The following is a 14,055-nucleotide window of genomic DNA, read 5'->3' as shown; positions in this document are numbered from 1 at the left end:
ACACTGTTTATCAGTTTGCAGGAAAAGGGTTAATGCTGATAGTTTGCCTGCTTCTTTTTTTTAACCCATTCATCATTGGCGTTAGAATATACGTTTTGGTTTGAAAGAGAAACCTGGATGTCACAATGTGGGTCTGCGTATTTCACCATTGTAAGGTGTGGTGCCGTGCAAGTAAAGAATGAAACTTTGTGAGCGAGAAAGTCGAGAGCATGCGGTGTCGCAAAAAGCAGATGCAGTTGGAAGTTGTTAGTGAACTATTGCGCGGTTGGAATTTGACGATTAACCTGAATGCATTTGATCAGTGATCTGTTGCTTTGAACAACATCAGATTGCTAAGTGGGAGCAGCTTTTTTAAAAAAATGCTGCGATTTGTTAATTGAAGAAAAATTGTTTCCTGAGGTACAGGCAACTATGCACTGGGCCTTCCTGGGAAATTTGTTCTGCAATTTCTGGACTCTGTTAAAGTGTTGAGTTGCAGGATCTAGGCTGTTAGTGCAATGTAGTTGGCTGCTCTGAGAGTGTAATCAAATGTATTAGCTCTTTTTGCTTTCTGCAGACATTGAAGCAGAGATTCATTGGATTCACATTTATGGTGTATTTAAAGGGCAAGACAAGTCTGGCCCTTCGAAATGTGTTGATTTGGCCCCCTTTTTTTCTCATTTCCTCCCAAGGTTAAACCTGTCCTAAAATGTACTCATCTTACTCAGTATTTTTCATTCAATGCTTCACTGCTGGTAGCATGAAAAGCTTTTGTCAAACTGCAATAGCAGAGGAATTAAAATGTCTGGTGTTGGTAAAAGTGGTTTAACAGTGGACCTGTGACCCTACGCTGCTTTGTTACAACAATCTAAAGAACGATGAATTTAGACCCTGCTGGAAATGCTTGCTAAAATATGTTATAGTTGTTCAGTGATCATGTCCAGTATGTTTTCATTTGCACAAATTTGAAAGATTTTTTTGCAGTAGTTACTGGTGTGATCCAACAATTTTTCTTTCTTCTGTGTGAAGGAATTAGTAACTCACTAAGTACAGTAATAAAACAATATTGTATGGAAATGTTAAGGTTTTAAAACAAAGAAGTTTTAAGAATTCACAAGGTTGTTGGTGTGACTGGCTGGAAAGAAATAACTGTTGAGGAAATAATTGGAGCATCAGTGCAAAGTGTGGCTCAGTACAAGTGCTACTCTTAGTTTGGAAGTTAGATCTCACACATAGCTACAGCGGCCTCACAATGTCTGTTGCTGTCTGACCTCCCATGTTATCAGTACATGTGCTGTGTACATACTGCCAAAATCTACTTTAAAACTGGGAAGTAGTTTGGGAGTTGGAGTGTCTCAGTGAAGTCAGCAATGATCTTAAAATCAATCTGTGCTTGTAATCCTGATATGACAGCACAAGTCTGTCCTGATGTACACACCAGGTCTGTCAAGATTATCACTCCTGAAGCATTTCACTATATTGGTATACCACTTTCACGGGTTTTAGGGTTAGTTAAAATACTGAACAAGGTTCTTTTTAGTTATTAATGCAATATATGATAGAGGCATCAAGGAATGTGTCATTAGAAGTTTTTGCCTTTTCGAGTATGAAGCCCGAGTTAGCTGGGAATGCAAAGAATGACAGCAGTGAGTCTACAGCATGTATGAAAATACTTTGATTGGTATTTTCATCACAGTAATTGTGTATGTTCACGTGTGTCCAGAACATATTACTTGCCCACTTTGTGACCACATATTACAAATGTACTTGTGGAAATTCTGCATTGTTTATTCCCTCTCCCTGGGTGTGTAGCTCTGTGATGAATACAGTGCTTAAAGATGCTGCATAGACACAAGTGAGCACAGTGGCCCTTTATTCACATTCTATTTTTCTCAGTCATTATCAGTCAGATTTTGTTTCTAACTGTGACTTAAATGCCCCTCATGCTTATCAATGAGCAGTCTATTTAAAATGAAAGTTTCAGGAAAAAATGTACGAATTAAAAGTGGAGATAAAATTGCAGAAGATGGTAGCGTAATACAAAAAGAATAAATTCAAACTCATCTGAACATTAAAAATGAGGGATTCCCATTCTCTACTTGTCCGTCCCAAACTGGCCGCAAAGTATGTGCTCTCAATGGGAAAAAACTTTGTGTCTTTTAATCTGCCCTTCAGTAAATAATGACAAAACTGACTATTTTACAATCAGGCAAATTTGGCTGGGATTTTGCATTTTATGTGCGTGAGTGTGTATTGAGAGTGGGAGTTGTACTTCTTGGGATTTATTCTTTCATAACACAACACCAACTTTCAAGGCATTCAAAGACTCATTCGTTCTGCAATCCATAACACATTCTTATTCCTATCTTCATTTTAGATTTTTTTTGTCTTTTTCACTTTTTAATAACCTGGGTCTTCTGGAAGTGAATTGATTAGTTTAGGAATAAAAACACTAATTATTTATCTAGTTAGTACAGCAGCAGAGCAGGGTCCAATATATAGAGATCAAAGTACAGCAATGTGCTGGTGATTCATCAACCATTAATGTGAGGGTCGCATAATGTCTAACCTAATAAAATGAATTGATAACTTTTACCTACCCTCATATTATCAGTTCACTGGACACTGCAATATACTTCCATTAGAATAGTTATTGTTATGTGATCACTTTACATATGCAACCATTTACTTCATGAAAGATTCTGAGTTGTCATATGGTCAAGACTGATAGTCTAAAAGATGTCTAACTAGTTCTGCTAACTGGTTATCAGTAATTTAGCACTGTTATATTGTCTTTACAGAAAAACTGCTTTCCTATAGGTGTCTACATGAGTGACTGTTCTATCAAGGTGCTATGGCATGCCAGTACAGCTGTCTACAGTTGGGTTTTCAAGGTTTCTCAGGAAGCAATATGAAACTGTTTTGCTTGCAAAATATGAAGCAGCTTCCTTTGTTAATTTATGTGTGAATTGTTTTCTGCCTCTTTATATTTTCCTAGACTAGAGATATACACTGGAATTTTTTACTTATGATCTAGAAAATACGGTTGGCTTAGAGAAGAAAATCAAAATCAGTAAAATACCATGACATAGCTCTCTGCCTGTTCTGTCCTATTAGATGGCGCAATTGTGTTTCTCATTTGGAACAGAATTGTGAATATCGTCATTCTCTTTGCTGAACAGGAAGACAATAAAATGCAGACAAAATCAGTTGAATCTAAAATATGGTATGGCCCATTACCAAATGGACACTGCATAATTTAGAGAAGCCATAAATGCTTTTTAGTACTGAGAAGTGCGTGTTCTATATGTTCAGCTCCAGACTCCAAACCCTTCTGTTTTAGAGTGAAGACGAGATCTTGAATCATTGTTCATGATGAAGGCGTACCGGGCCATAGTGTGTAAGAGATCCACACGCTATGACTAAATCCTAACCTGTGCAACGTGCATTTAAATTTTTGGCATAAGACTGGATATTTACAGACAAACATTAAGAAAGGACAATTCAAAACAGCAATTACAAAGCCTCCACCCTACTTCAATATTATTCAAGCACCAAGGTTACCCTTCAGAATGTTCCTCATTTCAGTTTGATATCGTAAAGGTCAAAAATGCCAGTAGCTCTCCTTCTGTCCTTTCTCAAACTCATTGCTGACCTAAAGATGCTGGACTGTAAATGTTGTGCCCCATTCAAAATCCCTGCCCCATTACCCTGCAAATGCATCCATCAAGCTTCTAGTTCAACCGTTGGATCAAATCTTTCATCAATATTGTGCCGCTCTGTTAAGTAATGCCTCAGGGTTCTGCTACCAGTAAAGACATATTTAATTCCCTCAGGATACAAACATAGTGAATGAGGAAGAGAAAATGTTAGTGAGTGAAAGTAAGAGAGAGAGAGTGAGACAAAGGAGAAGAAATTGAAGGACAGAGTACAAAAATGAACCAGAAAATAAAAATCTTGCTCTTAAATTCATCAGCTAGAGAACACAAAAGCAGCCTGGAAGCAGGAACCTCTTGGTTTTGCTTAGCTCGCTGGCTGCAGACTGTAAATGGTGGGAAACTTCCAATTCTACTGTTCAGGCTCATGATATAATATGAGCAGCAATTTCAGTGCATCACGCCATAACGTTTACAGTTTCCTGAAGTAATCAAACTACATGTCATAATTCATTTAGCATCGATTATCTGCTGGTTTCTGACATTAGAGTGTGAAATTGTCATTCTGCTGTGAGCTGCAATTTCACAGAGTCTCCGAATGGTAACCTAATAGTACAAATGAACATTATCACAGCAGAGCTCCGAGCAAGAATGTAATCCCTGTTAACAGCGATAACAGAGTGACCTGTGGAAAGCCTCCAGATAGGATCTGTGTTACTGAAAGCAGAATTTGAGCTAAGGACACAGGGGGACAAGAGAAGGACTGAGGCAGAGAGATGATAACATGAGATAGTGCCACATAGTGAACAAGTAACAAGAGCTGTGAATAGCAGGAACACGAGAATTACAAAGAAAATTTCATTTCTTCATACATACTGTATATGTTTCCTTTAATTTGCATGACGAAGGAAGAGATAACATGTAGTACGATGTGAAATGAGCTGGATGAAACCGTCCATTTACTTTCTATTTTACATTTTTCCAGTACTGTTATCCTTCACTGTGCGCAGGTTTCTCATGCTGGGAAATTAAATGCCTTTCAGTTTGCAGCATCCACCCTTGGCTCAAGTTGAATTAAAGGTGTGAGAGAACAATACGTCCAAGTATAAACCCCCAAGACCACCCAGTGCCGCATCTGTTCACCTGCACCATCTTTTCAAATTGCAAATTCCTCGATTATAGCTTGCAGTGCAACCAGTTTTGAAGCAATTTTTCACGATCATCTTATCCATCCGCTGGAGAATAGATTGAGGCAACCAACACTGATTTTTGGTGATGTGTTTTGCGGTGATTTTTCTGTTCAGCTTGTTGAATTTGTTATTCATTCGAAGCGTTCTTCTGAATAAAGAAGTCTCAGTTTGGTAGTACAGTAGAATCATTTTTCAAATACTGACCACAGCTTTGGTCCACAGAGTCATGATTCCCTATGAATCCACTAGAGATGAGTAAATAATTATTTAATTGCATTGTTATGTACTTCATGTTTTATAGTTGACATCCATCATGTGCCTTCATTTTAACCATTATTTATTTTGTGTTATCTTGTGATTTAAATAAAAGATTAAAAAATAAGATCACCAAAAACAAAAGACCCAGTTCATTTTAAAAAAAGCCCAAACTAAACCAAAGTTATATGACTGCAGTTTGAAAAGTGCTCCAAATTTACCACCTTCTGCACTAAATTCAGAGTATTGGCCAGATAGCACTTGCACTGTAAACTTCACTTTCTTCGGTGCCAGGGTACATCCTTTGGGTACCTGAGGCAGATCAAGACCTGGCAGATCATCCTGGGAATTATAGACCGGTGAGCCTTACTTCTGTTGTGGGCAAAGTTTTGGAAAGAATTACAAGGGATAGGATTTATAATCATCTAGAGGGAAATAAATTGATTAGGGATGGTCAACACGGTTTTGTGAAGGGTAGGTCGTGCCTCACAAACCTTATCAAGTTTTTTGAAAAGGTGACCAAAGAGGTGGATAAGGGTAAGGCAGTTGACGTGGTGTATATGGATTTTAGCAAAGCGTTTGTTAAGGTTCCCCATGGTAGGCTACTGCAGAAAATACAGATGCATGGGATTGAGGGTGATTTAGCAGTTTGGATCAGGAATTGGCTTGCTGATAGAAGACAGAGGGTGGTGGTTGATGGGAAATATTCAACCTGGAGTTCAGTTACAAGTGGTGTACCTCAAGGATCTGTTTTGGGGCCACTGCTGTTTGTCATTTTTATAAATGACCTGGATGAGGGTGTAGAAGGATGGATTAGTAAATTTGCTGACGACACCAAAGTCGGAGAAGTTGTAGACAGTGAGGATGGATGTTACAGTTTGCAAAGGGACACAGATAAGCTGCAGAGCTGGGCCGAGAGGTGGCAAATGGAGTTTAATATGGAAAAGTGTGAGGTGATTCACTTTGGTAAGAGTAACAGGAGTACAGAATATAGGGCTAATGGAAGGACTCTTAGTGGTGTTGACGAGCAGAGAGATCTCGAGGTACATGTGCATAGCTCCCTGAAAGTTGGCACCCAGGTTGATAAGGTTGTTAAGAAGTGTACGGTATGTTATCTTTTATTGGTAGAGGGATTGAATTTCAGAGCTGTGGGGTCATGTTACAACTGTTCAAAACTCTGGTGCGGCCGCACTTGGAGTATTGCGTACAGGTCTGGTCACCGCATTATAAGAAAGATGTGGAGGCATTGGAAAGGGTGCAGAGGAGGTTTACCAGGATGTTGCCTGGTATGGTGGGAAGGTCTTAGGAGGAAAGGCTGAGGGACTTGAGGTTATTTTCATTAGAGAGAAGGTTACGAGGTGACCTAATTGAGGCATACAAGATGATCAAAGGATTGGATAGGGTGGACAGTGAGAGCCTTTTTCCTCGGATGGTGATGGCTAACACGAGGGGACATAGCTTTAAATTAAGGGATGGTAGTTATAGGACGGATGTCAGAAGTAGGTTCTTTACTCAGAGGATAGTAAGGGCGTGGAATGCCCTGCCTGCAGCAGTTGTGGACTCGCCAACTTTAAGGGCATTCAAATGGTCAGTGGATAGGCATATGGATAACATTGGAATAGTTTAGGTTAGAGGGTCATTAGATTGGTTCCACTGGTCGGCGCAACATTGAGGGCCGAACGGCCTGTACTGCGCTGTAATGTTCTATGTTCTAAGACTTGTGTCACAGCGCGGCCACTTCAATCAGTTAGGATTGGTGAGCTGCACGTCATCCTTACTAAAACAGGATCCTCTTGTGGTTGGCATATGTGAGCCTAAATCGGCAGAATGTAATAGTGAATGTCTCACAACAGACAAATGAAAAAGTTGGGGCCTAAGAATCTGTAGCCTTTTAGGCTTGTGAAAGAACAAAACACCTTATAGTAAGGATGGGTTGTACTTGTACTGCAATCTTTCATAGAATACCTACAGTGCACAAGGAGGCCAGTTGGCCCTTTGAGTCTGCACTGATTCTCTCACTGAGCAGCTTACTAGGTCCATCCCCCACCCTATCCCCATAACCCAAGAATCTCCCTAACCTACACATCTTGGGACACTAAAGGACAATTTAGCATGACCAATCCACATAACTTGCACATCTTCGGACTGTGGGAGCAAAGTGAAGCACCCGGGGGAAACCTACACAGACAGAATGAGAATGTTCAAACTCCACACTGTCACTCAAGGTCAGAATTGAACCCGGGTTCCTGGTGCTGTGCAGCAGAAGTGCTAACCACTGTGCCACCCTGCCACTCACTATTGCCTTCTCTCACTTCTGCATTCTCCTTAAATGGGGAAAAGCTTTAGACGTTCACACCCCCTGACTGGCACCACCATGCCAGTCAGTCTTGTAATGCTCAGGTGCACACATGTGTTACAGTGCTTGGTCATTGTGTTTGCCAGACACCGATCTCTGTGTCCCTTGTTAGCAAGATGAGGAGGTCCCAACTTATTAAAGGAGCTTCCTCTCAGTCTCTTGCCACACTGTGTAAGTAATATGCTGGTGTGGGAGAGGATGGCATTTTCAACACATTGAGAAAAACAAATGATGACAGGTTTGATTAAAAGTGGCTGTTTCTGTTCTGACTCCATTACTGTTCAGCATGTTAGCGACTGTCACAATGAGATATTTACTCACTGCGGTTAGGAACTATTTGGCAAAGATAGAGCACGGCAGAGCAAAGGGGAAAAGGCATGCTAGGGAGATTTTACTGGAAGTTTGAATGTGTTAATTAGTGAGTTCTGACACTAGGATGAGGTTTTGTTCATCCATGGTTCCTTGGTCTGTTACCTGGCGTTTAATTCTGAACTTTTGTGTGGTTTCTTTGTGGCTGTTAATTCAAGTAAGACTTCAGTTCATTTCTTGTAAGGTGGAATTATTAGGATTTTCTGATTGCAAACTAGATATTTAGAATTGTTAAGAAATAATAGTAAATGTACTATAAACTTGGATGAGCAAGATCAACTGTGATCTTGGTTATTTGGTGTTGCCCCTTGAGCTTATAACTCAGGTAACACCCCAAATGAAATCCCTAGACTGCAATTAATTTACCAATCTTAGCCTAAGAGGCAGTAAGGTTTCTTTTGATTTGATTTATTATTGTTGCATAGAATTGTAGAATCATACAGTGCAGAAGGTTGCCCTTCAGCCCATTGAGACTGCAGTGACCACAATCGCACCCAGGCCCTATCCCCATAATCCAATGGATTTAACCTAGCTAGTCCTCTTGCCACTAAGGGGCAATTTAGCAAGGCCAGTCCACCTAACCTCCATGTCTTTGGACTGTGGGAGGAAAATGGAGCACCTGGAGGAAACCCACACAGACACAGGAAGAACGTGCAGAGCCCACACAGACAGTGACTCAAGCAGGGAATTGAACCCAGGTCCCTGGCGCTGTGAGGCAGCAGTGTTAACTACTGTGCCATCGTGTTGCCCTATGTAGGGCCTGGGGTGAGATTGTGTTTGGTGCAGACTCAATGGGCCGAAGGGCCTCTTTCTGCACTGTGGTGCTGTATGATTCTATGTATTAGTATACAGTGAGAAGTTTTGTTTCTTGCACACTATACAGACAAAGCATTATGTACACAGCGAAGGAAAGGAGAGGGTGCAGAATGTAGTGTTACTGTCATAGATAGGGTGTAGAGAAAGATCAACTTAATATGCTCATCAATTTTGGCACCCCAGGCGAATCGGTGGGGTGGTGGAGGGGGGATCAATTGTTTTCTTACACTTTTGCTCATGATATTCAACTCTACTGGTGTATGTGAATAGAGGACAGGATCACACTGATCTATGATCACATCCATATCCGTGTAGTCTCCTACACCTTCCTTCTGAAACTTCCACATTAAAAAAAAGGTCAAAGATCTGCTGAATGAACCATGACACAGCATGAGCAGCTAACTTCAGAAAAAAGGTTCAGGCAAAGGAGGCAAAAGAAGGATGGTACCAGCTGTGTGTACTTAAGAGAGTCTTGGAAACTATTCAGTACCTTTGAGATTTGTGGTTTCACTCCTTCCTCTGCCATTTTCAGATTTTCAGCATTTTCCCAAAAAGTGATTTATGTTTTAGTGCAGATATTTGGGGCGTGCAAGCCACAAACTCCTGATGAGCATCTCTTTTAACTATAGGAGTCGACTAAATAGCAAAAACTTGAGAATCTTCCAATTGCTTTCCCACTAGACCCCAATCATTTAAGCTTAGGAAGCAATTTATGCAATACGCCAGGTCACATAGGACAAGTCTACAATAGTATAGATAGGACAAGAACCTGAACAACATTGAGTGAACACTTTCTAGGTTGACACTGCAGAGAGAACATTTTGCTGCTCTTTCTAGACCAGGTCTTCCCCAACATGAAACTGAAAAGTTTGTCTTTAACCTTTGCTTCTTCATTGTTGAAGGTGGTGGGAAACAGCCTTGGGAATTACTTCATTTGCACTCATACACAACCATCTCCGAATCATTCACACATCTCAGTCTAAAAGATTTGTTGGGGGTAATTGTGCCTGGGCTCTGATGACTGAGACTTCAAGCAGAACAGCAAATTAAAAGTTGCAGTGTTTGAAGGATTTTGACAAGATGAGATTCAAGATGGCTAAAACTTACTCCGTATGGGACAGAAATAGTTTTGGGCTGTCAACGTTAACTCAGAGGTTTAAATAACGGGACAGCGGATACATTGCTGAACTTCGCACTCGAAGCGGCTCAGCAAGTCTTTTCAGTGCTGGCGCTCCGGAATTTGCTGCGTCCACATTTAGGTGTTGGTTTGAGAATTGGGATGTTTGCCGCTTGCTGTTAGACAGTCTCTGGTGACAATGGGCAAACCACCTCTTGGTAAGCTGCGCTGACAATGCCACCTTATTTATGTTCCAGCACTGACAGCCGGATCAAGTGCTTCCTTCCAGCAGCAGCTCAGCAAAATAAAACGCAGCATAAAATACTGCTGATTTTAGCTAGTTACAAACTAAATTGCAAAGAGGCCGCCGTGGAATGAAACTCCCATAAACGTACAAATTGGAAAGTTTGAAAATGTTCCATTTCAGGCTTTCGCTTGGACGCAGGGTTGCTTTTTTTTTAATGTACTGGTTCGTTTTTCCAAGTATGCTGTTCATATGTCCGAGAATGTGAACTACTGTACAACAAGAGGACTAAACCTAATGTACTCAAACTCGGTATTTTTTTTCCCAACCAGAAGATAGAATACCAGCCCTATTCTAATAGTGATATGGCCAAAAAAAAGCACAGCCAATGATATCGAGTGAACTAAGTTTATGTATTAGTGTCATAAGTAGGCCTACATTAGAAAGTGTCACAACTGTAAAATGGGATGAATCTTTAAACGTTCTTCATTATACCACTCCCACAATATCACTTAGCACAAAAGCTCGACTTTACCTGTTAAGGCAGGAGTCATATCACAGAATGCACAATCTCCGATGAACGCAGCGTTATCACACTTTATGTCCTGAAGTCCATGAACAGAGATTACTACACTCAATCTCTTGGAGTCCATGTATATTTGATCTCCCGAAGTCCTGCGTTGCAGGTTTATTACATCCAATCTTCTGCAATCAGTGTGTGCAGGCTATTACACTTGATCTTCTGCAGTCATTCGGGTGGGATAGGTGGCATTTGTGTGCAAGGATTTAATGCGTTTGGCCGTTTGGATTTGAGCTGAAAGTTTTTTTTGCTGTATTAAGCCTTTGACAGTCCACACGCCACTCAAGCCCTATTTTTAGAGACACAACACCAATTCCGTTCCATAAACCCTGTCTAACTGCACTCTTGGGCCTTGGTAAATCCTGTACTAATGTTAACTTTAGGGTATTCAAAAGGAAAGCAGCATTTACAACGCAGCGAACACACACACTCAGCACATCCACTGTCAATATTTGGACAGGAATATTGCCCACTCCTTTATTTGGCAAACAACATTAATGAATTTTCACCAACAAAGAGTTGAATGAAGTTTGTAGGCTAGTCCTGTGTTGAAATGTGTTTATTAAAAACATGTTTTTAAAAATCTCGATTTACAAATCCCACAGAAAATAATCTGCAGAGATAGAAATGCAGGAAAAGGGAGACGGAAAAAGTGAACAAGAAGCAGAATACAGATCAAAAAATGAGACAATATTTCACTTAACCATCCTTGTGGTTATATGGCACGCACGTTTTGAAGCGGCAAATGTAAGCCTGTAGCTAACCCTTAATGACTGCATCCAGTGCTGAGATCCCTGGGTGTGGAAATGGATCATATCATAGGAAAAAGACTCTCAAATTCCTCCGTGAAAATGCATGCAGCTTTTGCAATGGCATTCATAACGAAGTACGTGAATCAGGAGCTACATGCTCGCAACCATGAAGCCTGCGTCGCTGCAGTTACAGAGCTTGCCGAGAGCTGAGAATCCTCTTAGCAATGAGGCTTCTGGTCATGGAAGGGAGGCAGACAGCAAACCTGCTTTTAAGAAAGGTTGACGTTGACTTTTCTGAGCCCAATGCATTCAAACAGGTTACATTTTAAACCACAATGAAAGAGTCTCGTTGAAAAGCAGCAGAAGTTGATAAATAATCGTTACAGAGCTTAATGCAGCCAGAATTGTTACTCTTCTGATGTTAAGCTGGCTGACTTGAATCAAAAAAAGTGACAAAAGAAATAAATATATTGTTCAGGAGTTAGTGATATCCAACCTGTATCTAAAATATTTTTTAAAGCTAATTTTCAAATTTGTGAAGCATGTATTATCAAAATTGTCATACATTTAGACTCTTGAGTTTTTTTTACTGTAATTTTAGTCGATGGGAATTTCCACAATGAAGCCCAGACATTCCTGGTGTTATTGCCCATTTAACAGTGGAGGGTGGAATCATGAAATTTCACAATTAAAACTCTAAGCCCATCTAATTTGAACTGAGGCCTTCCTAACTGCTTTAAGTGGTGGCCTAACTTGAGTCTGTAGTTATCTCACTTTCACAAATTCTCCATGAGAGCAAAAAGGAGAAAGTATTTACAAATCTCACAGTGAACGGGAGACATGCAGGACAGTAGAGATAGAGAAAAAGTTGACAGGAGGAGGATGATAGATCAAAGAACGAGGCAATGTTTCACCGGCTGCCCTTTTGGCATTTTTAAGCTATAAGTGTAAGCTAGTGGCAAAGGCACAATGCCCTTACAGGCTCCATAGTTCCAGGAGCATCACAATTACTGATGCAGAAGGAGGCCATTCGGCCTATCAAGTCTGCACCAACAACAGTCCCACCCATGCCCTATCCCTGTAACCCCACATATTTACCCTGTTAACACCCCCCCCCCGACACTAAGGGACAATTTGCCTGGCCAATCAACCTAACCACACATCTTTGGACCGTGAGAGGAAACTGGAGCACCCAGAGGAAATGCATGGTGACATGGGGTGAATGTGCAAATTCCACACAGACAGTGACTCAAGCCCAGTATTGAACCCGGGTCCCTGGCACTGTGAGGCAACAGTGCTAACCGGTGCGCCACCATGCCGCTGTACAATTGTCATCCAAAATGGCATCTGTGCTGCTTATGCTGACATATGGCATGACCTATAATAAGCTCTATCTAGGTGATGCGTATCACAAGCATGTGCTGGAAGTATACTATGTCGGCAGATTATGACATCAATCTGTGTCTAACACTGATTTGACATTCGCTTGGCATTTTTGGACCTCACCACTACTTACCCCCCTCTCTTTTATCAGCTCAATGTGTATTCAACAGCATGAAGGACTATCCCCAAAATCCAATGCTAAATAAAGGTATTATCACTAGTTTAGTTACTTGTTACTCTCTGCTGGCCCTCTTTGAGTTTGTGGAAAAGTTAGATGGTTTGAGGAATTTAGAGAATTTGTTGATTGTGGCTGCAGGGAGCTTGTCTGCACCACTGCCTCCCAGTGATGGATGCCACAGTAGCAGTCCCATTAGGCTACATCATGAGAGGGAGATGGCACAGAGGCAATGACTAAAAAGACAAGATGCTTGCAGAGAGGTGAAGAGTGGTAGATGAGTTCTCAGCAGGATACCTGATCCATCAAGGGACTTCCAGGAACATTTTTCTTGCCTTCAGCTGCAGGAGCAGTGTGCTTAGCATCTGCACTTCACCAAGGAGGTGCCCACAGAACTCTTCCATCTCCTGCAAGAGAGAAGGAATTGTGTCAGAGAGTCTGGTACAGTGATCAGGATTTCCCCCTGATTTTCAGCAAAGGCCGAATTTGGTCCACAAAAAATGGCGCCAAAGTCACCGACAGCAATGGCAGCTTTCTCTGCTGTATAATTCAGCACCAAAAAAAAGAACCTGATGTCACGGGTTCCACGGTGAGTAGCCTCTGATTCGCCACCCACCAGCAATTTAGACAGTCGAAGAGCAGGGCACCGTTCTTAAAGGCCGGTAACCTGGGCAATCCCTGGACATGTCCCTCTCCCCGCTGAATGCTGCACTTTCATGAGTTCCCTCGGGAGTCAGCTCACCAGGTGCATGCTTATGGAGATCTGTCATGCAGAACGCCATTCTGCCATCATGTCACTGTGGATGGGGTGAGGGTGTGAATGATTCTGGCATAGGGGCCTGATAATGATATGGTAATTTATTATAATGATATTCCCGACGTTTAATGTTGGGAAATGCGTCCCGTCACTGATGGAAAGGGAGGAGACAATTGTGTCATGTGTTTACGCCGAGGTAAAATGTGGCTTTGCTGTGCTTGTAATATTTTCAACTCCTGGCGCGGAACCCGTCTGATATGGTGGGGAATGGAAAATCCTGGTCAATGTGTCCATGTAATACTTTGATTTGATTTATTATTGTCACATGTATTGGTATACAATGAAAAGTACTGTTTCTTGCGCGCTGTACGGACAAAGCATACCGTTCATTGAGAAAAATGAGAGGGTGCAGAATGTGGCTAGAGT

The 14,055-nt window shown here is 41.3% G+C and overlaps 1 protein-coding gene across 4 annotated transcripts in view; it reads left to right on the top strand.

Moving 5' to 3' along the window:
• rbfox3a (RNA binding fox-1 homolog 3a) overlaps positions 1 to 14,055 on the top strand; it is a 1,494,706-nt gene that overhangs the window by 927,265 nt on the left and 553,386 nt on the right. The window lies entirely within an intron of this gene.

This window comes from Carcharhinus amblyrhynchos, chromosome 21 (assembly GCF_965287045.1).
Source record: "Carcharhinus amblyrhynchos chromosome 21, sCarAmb.v2.hapA, whole genome shotgun sequence".
NCBI lineage: Eukaryota > Metazoa > Chordata > Chondrichthyes > Carcharhiniformes > Carcharhinidae > Carcharhinus > Carcharhinus amblyrhynchos.
The sequence above is the reverse complement of the archived record's forward strand: the minus strand, read 5'-3'. Positions and strand labels throughout refer to the sequence as shown.